Raw genomic sequence first — 7,429 nt, forward strand, 5'->3', positions numbered from 1 at the left:
GTAATCATCAATTATCTCTTTGCAGGTTTGCCTGGCCGTTTCTAAGTACCCCAGATTTATGTTGTCATGTGCTTAAAAAAAGGATCTATATGATTATCTTACAATCACATTTTCTTTTTATTCACCTGTAGCTCTATATGTTTTTGTGATCTAGCTGGAACTCCTTTGTCATGTTAATTGCTTGGTCTTTATTGATTTCTTTTTCTACCCCACTGCACCCTCAAAACCAGTCGATTAACATTTTGGTTCTCTTGTAGGATGCTGGAGATGATCAGCGTAGAGGAGCTTATGGAGGCATGGATAGAGGGGCAAATCGAGACAATGAAGAGGATGATGCTCCGAATCTTGGTGAAGAGTAGCTTCATGTGTTGAATTTGTTTCACGTACTTGTTGTTTCAAACAAAACTCTTTGTATATGTACACTTATAACTAAATAGAACTTGGCGAAGATTATACTGGGTTGTTAAATTTGTTTCACTTATAACTTGTGTTAAATTTGTTTCACCTACTTTGTATATGTATTTTTTATGTGTACTTTATCTTTTATACACAACTTATATAAATTGTATAACGAGAAATTTTATCTCAATATTTATATTTCAAACAAAATTGTTTTAATTTTTGATTAGCGACAAAATGGATTAGCGACAGATATTATCCGTTGCTAATATTCAGCAATGAATTTTCGATATTTTGCGACGAAATGTAATCCATCGCTAAAATAGCGACTGATATGTATCTTTCGCAAAACTAAATCAGTGCTTATTTAGCGACTGACTCGCGACAGAACATGATCGCTAATTTATCATAAATTAGTGACGAAAGTAGCGACAAATCAGTTCTGTCATTAATTAGTGACTAAGGAATTGTGACGGACGCTAATTCGTCGCTAAACTGTTTAGCGATGGATTGGCGATGTATTAGCATCCTTCGCTAATCTACATAATTCTTGTAGTGACTTTTCTCTTATTTTTATATTAGGATTTTATTTTATCTCTTTCATTTAATTCATTTGGGTCTGTAATAAAATCATTCATTTTTATTTGTTTAAGCCCTCTGCAAGGGGCCACACTCTCATTAAGTTAATTAATTTTTTTAAGGCAATAAAAAGTAGTTTAGTTATTTATGGAATACAAAGTTTTTTTTCTTGTTCTTTGAGTTTGCCCCGGACTTCACCACTAGTGTGAACCGGTTTTTATTATTTGATGCATGGTTTACACAAACATTTTTATTGAAAATATCTTTTTAAAAATACTCTATTGAAAAAGTTGCATCAAACATGGGGGTTCAAACCCAAAAGGTACTTTCACTTATGTATTAAATATTCGCGAACAATCTCTTGAGTCATCTTCTATAGTTTTGATCCATGTGGGGGATTGTTGGAATTTGACTCAAAACTATTCGTATGTATTCACTTTATTTTTCATTTTTCCTTAAGTTTGTGGGTAATGAATTCTTTACAAAAGTTTAATTCCACATTAAAGGTTTTTGGAAAAACTCTTCTCCTTATGTAGAGGGTGGTGGCTTAAAGGGCAAGACCTTGAAGGGTATTAGATCTTAAGCTTGTGTATCATTTATTCTTATATCTTGGATATTAGATCTCGACTCTTGATCTTTGACTCTTGACCTTTGGACTTAGATTTGGACCTTGGACCTTCGTTTATCTTTTTAGTACTTGAGATAAATCTAATCCCCAAGTCTAAAATTGATCATTGATCAACCTATTAATTAACTTTGACCCAACATTAATCCTCTTTGAATCTTTCTAGATCTTATCCAACTTCGTTTGAACCTGCATGGGCATTAAAGGTTTGAAACAATCCATAAGCCACCCCTTATCCTTGGCTTAGTTGACCGTTGTCTTTTGACTAAGTTTCGGATTTAACCTTGCTAGGGTCGTTTCTATCCAGTTTTGGTGCCCCTGTTTTCATAATGGCTGGGCCTTTATGGCTGGCCATTTTGGATGATCATGGACTATTTAATTCTAGTCATTTGGGCCTCTTAAATAACCATTATGACCTTTATGGTGACTTGAAGATTAGGGTCTATATAAACCCCAACTTTCTCCCATTTCTCTCATCCCGTTCTCTCCTCTCCTCTCTCACGAGTAATCTTTCCCTCTCCCACGAGTTCTGTTATGCTCTCTCTCATCTTTTGGGTTTTTGATATTTCAATTTGGATCCTTATCTAGGATCCAGATCCGGTTGTTCAAATCTTTATTCAGGCTATTCAGTTTTAGATTTAGTTACAGTTCAGATCTAGAACCAGTTGCTATTCAGATCCTGATCAAGGTACAATTCAGATCATGATCCAATTGCTATCCAGATCTAGATCTAGTTACAGTTCGGATCTTGATCGAGTTGCTATTCAAATTCAAATCCAGTTACTATTTACTTCATAATCGATTTGTAGTTCAAATCCTGATTCAGTTGCTATTTGGATCCAGATCTAGTTACAATTTATATTCAGATATAGATCCAGATCCATATGCTATTCAGACCCAATTGGTGTTTGGGTCCATTACTAAGATCTCAATCTAGTTGTTGTTCAAATCCATACCCACTTGCAGTTTAGATCCATACTCATATCAAAACTCAAGATTTATACCCAATTCGAACCTAGATCTTTATATCTTAGTCAAGAGATTGTTCAAGACTGTTCGTGTCAAGGTTATCGGTCTCACCCAGTGCAAGGCATTGACTGGTTTTTCGTGAGTAGGCAAAATCTTATCCTAAGTGAATAGTTGCACAAGTACCTCATTGGACCAAAGACTTGATCTTAAGTGGGACAACTATTGCTTGAAAGATAGCGCGTGTATATGCGTGCCTCTGAGTGTACCTGGTTCAAGATCAATTGTCTGACCCACTAAATAAGGTAAAATTTCTAACAAATGGGGGCAAAAGAAAACAGGAGAGCCTTGAGGCCGTCCTAAAATTGACCACTGAAAACTCAAACTACTAAGAATGAAGTGTCCCACAATGTGGGACTTAGGGCTGGGAAAGGAGATGAGCGGTTGTGGCTTTGCTCATAAAAAGCTTGTTCAAACTCGTGAAATAGGCTCAGCATGCTTACTATGAACAAGTGTTTGACTCAACTCATATAGCCTTGTTAACTAATAATAAATATGTTTTATATCATAAAATGCAGATGGTTGAAATGTTTGGCTTACAAGCAATAAGGTTAGACTTGGAGTCCAAATCCTATTGCTTACATGTTTGTTACAATGTATGTATTATGTAAACGATCATTTTTGGGCCTGGTTCAATAGGCTTAAGTCCAAATTCTATTATTTTCATTTTTCAAAAATGTTTTTTTTAATGAGCCCGCTCAAGCTGGACTCATTTAACTCGGGCTTGCCATGAGCTCGAGTTCGGCTCAGTTCGCCACAACGATGGGCCAAACTTGAACACCCTCTATTCAGTTTGTTCCACTCGTTTACCAGCCCTAGTCAGACCCCACATGCCAACTTAAACAGATTTTTTTTTTTGCAGAGCTCCGAACAAGTAAAACTCAGTCACCTACCATTCTTGGCTCATAACCAAGCGAAGCAACTAGTTCACCAGTTTGATATTGCGGAGGCCTAACTTGGCTTTGCTTATGTTACACTAGAACATGAAAACAATTAAAAAAGGAAACAAATTAACTATCTGGAATAACAGAACATAGTCATAACCATATCATGCCACAATGATGACTGTTGAAGCTGGTTTTGCATGACCCAGATTCCCAGCATTATTCATGCATAAAAGCATCCCACTTACAGGGCATGTAACTGAGCCCAACAAACGATTTATATCCTAGTGTTGCACTTCTATAAATTTTCATTGAAATTATGATCCACAATCCTTCTTCTGCACATTTATTCATAGCAGTAATGTTCAATTCACTGCTACCATATCTCAGTCAACTTCAAATAATGGAGATAAGCAGCCTCCATTATTTCATTGTAATGATGTTAGTCTTAGCATTGATATATCTATCAACCAAGAGAGATGATGTTTATCTGATAGATTTTTCATGCTATCGGCCACCAGATGACTTGAGAGTAACAGTCTCCACTTACATTGAGCATTTGATACTTGCAAAATGGTCCAATAATGAAAGCATAGAATTTCAGTTAAAGGCCCTCAGACGGTCCGGTATCGGAAACGAGTCCTGTATGCCGTTCGGAATTCATGAACTGCCACCAGATTTCTCCTTTGCCGCTGCAAGAAAAGAAGTCTAGGAAGTACTCTTCTAGACAACAGAAGATCTATTTCATAAGCACAACATAAACCCAAACTCTATAGACATTCTGATCACGAATTGTTCGGGGTTCAATCCTGTGCCATCAATCTGTGCTATGCTCATTGGTAGGTTTGGAATGAAAAGCAATGTCATGAGTTTTAATATCTCTGGGATGGGTTGCAGTTCAGGAATGATTTCTATATGTCTAGCTAAGGATCTGCTAAAAGTTCACAAGAACTCTTTAGCTTTGGTTCTTACCATGGAGGCTATAGGTCCCTATGGTTATGGTGAGAAAAGTAAGTCTATGTTGATGGCTAATTGTCTGTTCAGAATAGGTGGTGGTGCCATACTGTTGGGAAACAGAGAACAGGATAGAAAGAAGGCAAAATGTGTACTTCAACATGTCATAAGAACACATATGGGTATGTGTTCCTTTGATGATGCTTATGGATGCATATTTCAACAGATAGATCAAGATGGTGTGGTTGGTTGCTATCTATCAAAGACCATAGTAAAGGTTGCCGGAAACGCGCTTGGGAGAAACATCTCATTATTGTGTCCTCTAGTTCTACCACTTTCAGAGAAGATCCGATATGGATTGTCGGTAATCCAACGGAAACTTTCAAAAAGTGAACATCCATTTTATATTCCTAACTTTAAGAAAAATATCCAGCATTTCTGTATCCATGCAGGGGGGAGGGCTATCATAGATGCAGTGGAGAAGAAGCTTGGCTTGACAAGTGAACAAGCAGAACCTTCAAAGATGACACTGTATAGGTTTGGGAACACATCTTCTTCGGTATGGTATGAGCTCTGTTACATTGAAGCCAAGGGAAGGATGAATAAAGGACATAGGGTTTGGCAGTTTTCTTTTGGGAGTGGCTTCAAGTGTAACAGTGTTGTATGTAAGTGTGTATCTGAATTGCAGAAGGATGACAAAAATGCATGGTCAGACCGCATCCACCAGTATCCAGTTGAAGTACCAAATCTACTTGATTATTGATTGGTCATTGTAACAAATGTTGATGATTAGTTCAGATACTTCATTCATGTAATGATGCATTTTCTAGAGTAACTTATTCCCATATAGCATATAATGGCAAACTAACTGCCGAGCTTGCATGATCAATGCCTGTATGTTCACTGTTCATTCTACATTGAATACTGGTTTCCTACTTCATTTGCTATACACAAACAAAGATAATAAATAAAAGGCCAATTATTAGGGGTGTAAAATGTTGCTCACCCTCTCCCCACCCCCGAAAAGAAAAAAGAAAAAAAAACTGATTACCATTATCTGAAGAATATGAACTTAACCATCCACCTATCTCATTCACTGGTTCAAAAAATTATGAATTCAACTCATATTCATCTAATAAGGTCATTCTTTGAAAAATGAAACTGCATTGGGGATAGTGAAAATTACTATTGTTATAATGTCTTAATACAATTCTGAAACTAGAAAAATGTCTGTAAAAGAGACCCCTTCAAGTTTCGTGCAGCCAATGATGATCACACAACCTTCTTGTATGCATATATTTATCTCCTTCTCTAATTGGCTGCCCTTCAGTGTACCATCTAAGGTAGTCATGAAGTGGCCAAATCATAATTGGCATTCCTTTCACTCAGACTGGCCTCTATGAGTGATCAATTGCTGCCGATTCAACACAGATAATATATCATTCAGCCATAGCAGCTACCAAGCTGTCACATGGATACTCCATTTGACTCGTGTCGTGCCTTATATACTATTCTTAATTGAACAACAACAACAACAACTACGCCTTCATCCCAAAACAATTGGGGTCAGCGATATGAACCAAAAAAGAAATTCATTTTGGGTCTTCCACATGAATCCTTTTCCTCCAATCATTTCTATCCAACGCCATGTCCTCGGTGAGGTTCAAAGCATTCATATCCTTTCCTATCATCTCCATCCAAGTCTTCCTAGGCCTACCCCGACCTCTTTTAACTAATATATTTTCCCATTTCTCCAACCTTCTAACTGGAGCATCATTAGGCCTTCGCCGAATATGTCCAAACCACCGTAAACGATTCTCTCGCATCTTATTTTCAATTGGTGCAACACCTACCTTCTTACGTATCTCTTCGTTCCGAATCTTATCTTTTATTGTATTTCCACACATCCATCTAAGCATCCGCATCTCAGCTACACTCATTTTTTGAATATGATGTCTCTTGGCAGCCCAACATTCCGTACCATATAGTAAAGCGGGTCTAATAGTCGTCCTATAAAACTTTCCCTTCAACCGCAATGGCATTCTACGATCGCACAGCACTCCAGTAGCACTTTTCCATTTCATCCACCCAACCTTTATCCTATGATTTACATCTCCATCAATTTCTCCATACTTTTGAATGATGGATCCCAAATATTTGAAATAATCATTCACCGGTATATCTTGCTCACCAAGCTTCACTACACTCCCATCACTACTTCGTTGCTTACTAAACCGACATTCCATATATTCAGTCTTACTCTTACTCAACTTAAAACCTCTAGCTTCCAATGTCTGTCTCCATAATTCTAACTTAGCATTAACCCCAGTTCTAGACTCATCAATCAAAACAATATCATCAGCAAACAACATACACCACGGTACATTTTCTTGGATTGATCTCGTAAGCTCATCCATCACTATCGCAAATAGGAAAGGGCTTAAAGCAGATCCTTGATGTAACCCAACCGTTATCGGAAAATTGGTTGTCACCCCTCCACAAGTGCGGACATTGGTTACTACTCCTTCATACATATCTTTAATTATACTAATGTACTTGAGAGAAACACCTTTCTTCATCATTGTCCACCAGAGAACGTCCCTAGGTACTCTATCGTATGCCTTCTCTAAATCAATAAAAACCATATGCAAATCTTTGTTCCTCTCTCTATATCTTTCAATAAGTTGTCTAAGAAGATGTATAGCTTCCATAGTTGATCTTCCAGGCATAAAACCAAATTGATTCTCCGATATCATGACAACCTTCCTCAACCTAGACTCAATCACCCTCTCCCAAAGTATTCTTAATTGAAAATTATAAAAAATAGCGCTGGGTCTCTTTTCCGGCATGTTTATGTGACATGTAGATATTAAACCATTCATGTCAGCATGGCTGGGCAACGAGCAGAGGGTATTGAAGCTCAGCTTGTTTTTTATGTCGAGCAGAACTGAGCTTGAGCTCA

At 37.4% G+C, this 7,429-nt stretch overlaps 1 pseudogene; it reads left to right on the plus strand.

The window, feature by feature from the left end:
- The first annotated feature begins 3,916 nt into the window (after positions 1-3,916).
- On the plus strand, positions 3,917-5,230 carry LOC149839296 (3-ketoacyl-CoA synthase 7 pseudogene; annotated as a pseudogene).
- The last annotated feature ends 2,199 nt before the right edge of the window (positions 5,231-7,429 follow it).

This window comes from Nuphar pumila, chromosome 4 (genome assembly GCF_984573655.1).
Source record: "Nuphar pumila chromosome 4, dmNupPumi1.hap1.1, whole genome shotgun sequence".
Lineage (NCBI taxonomy): Eukaryota > Viridiplantae > Streptophyta > Magnoliopsida > Nymphaeales > Nymphaeaceae > Nuphar > Nuphar pumila.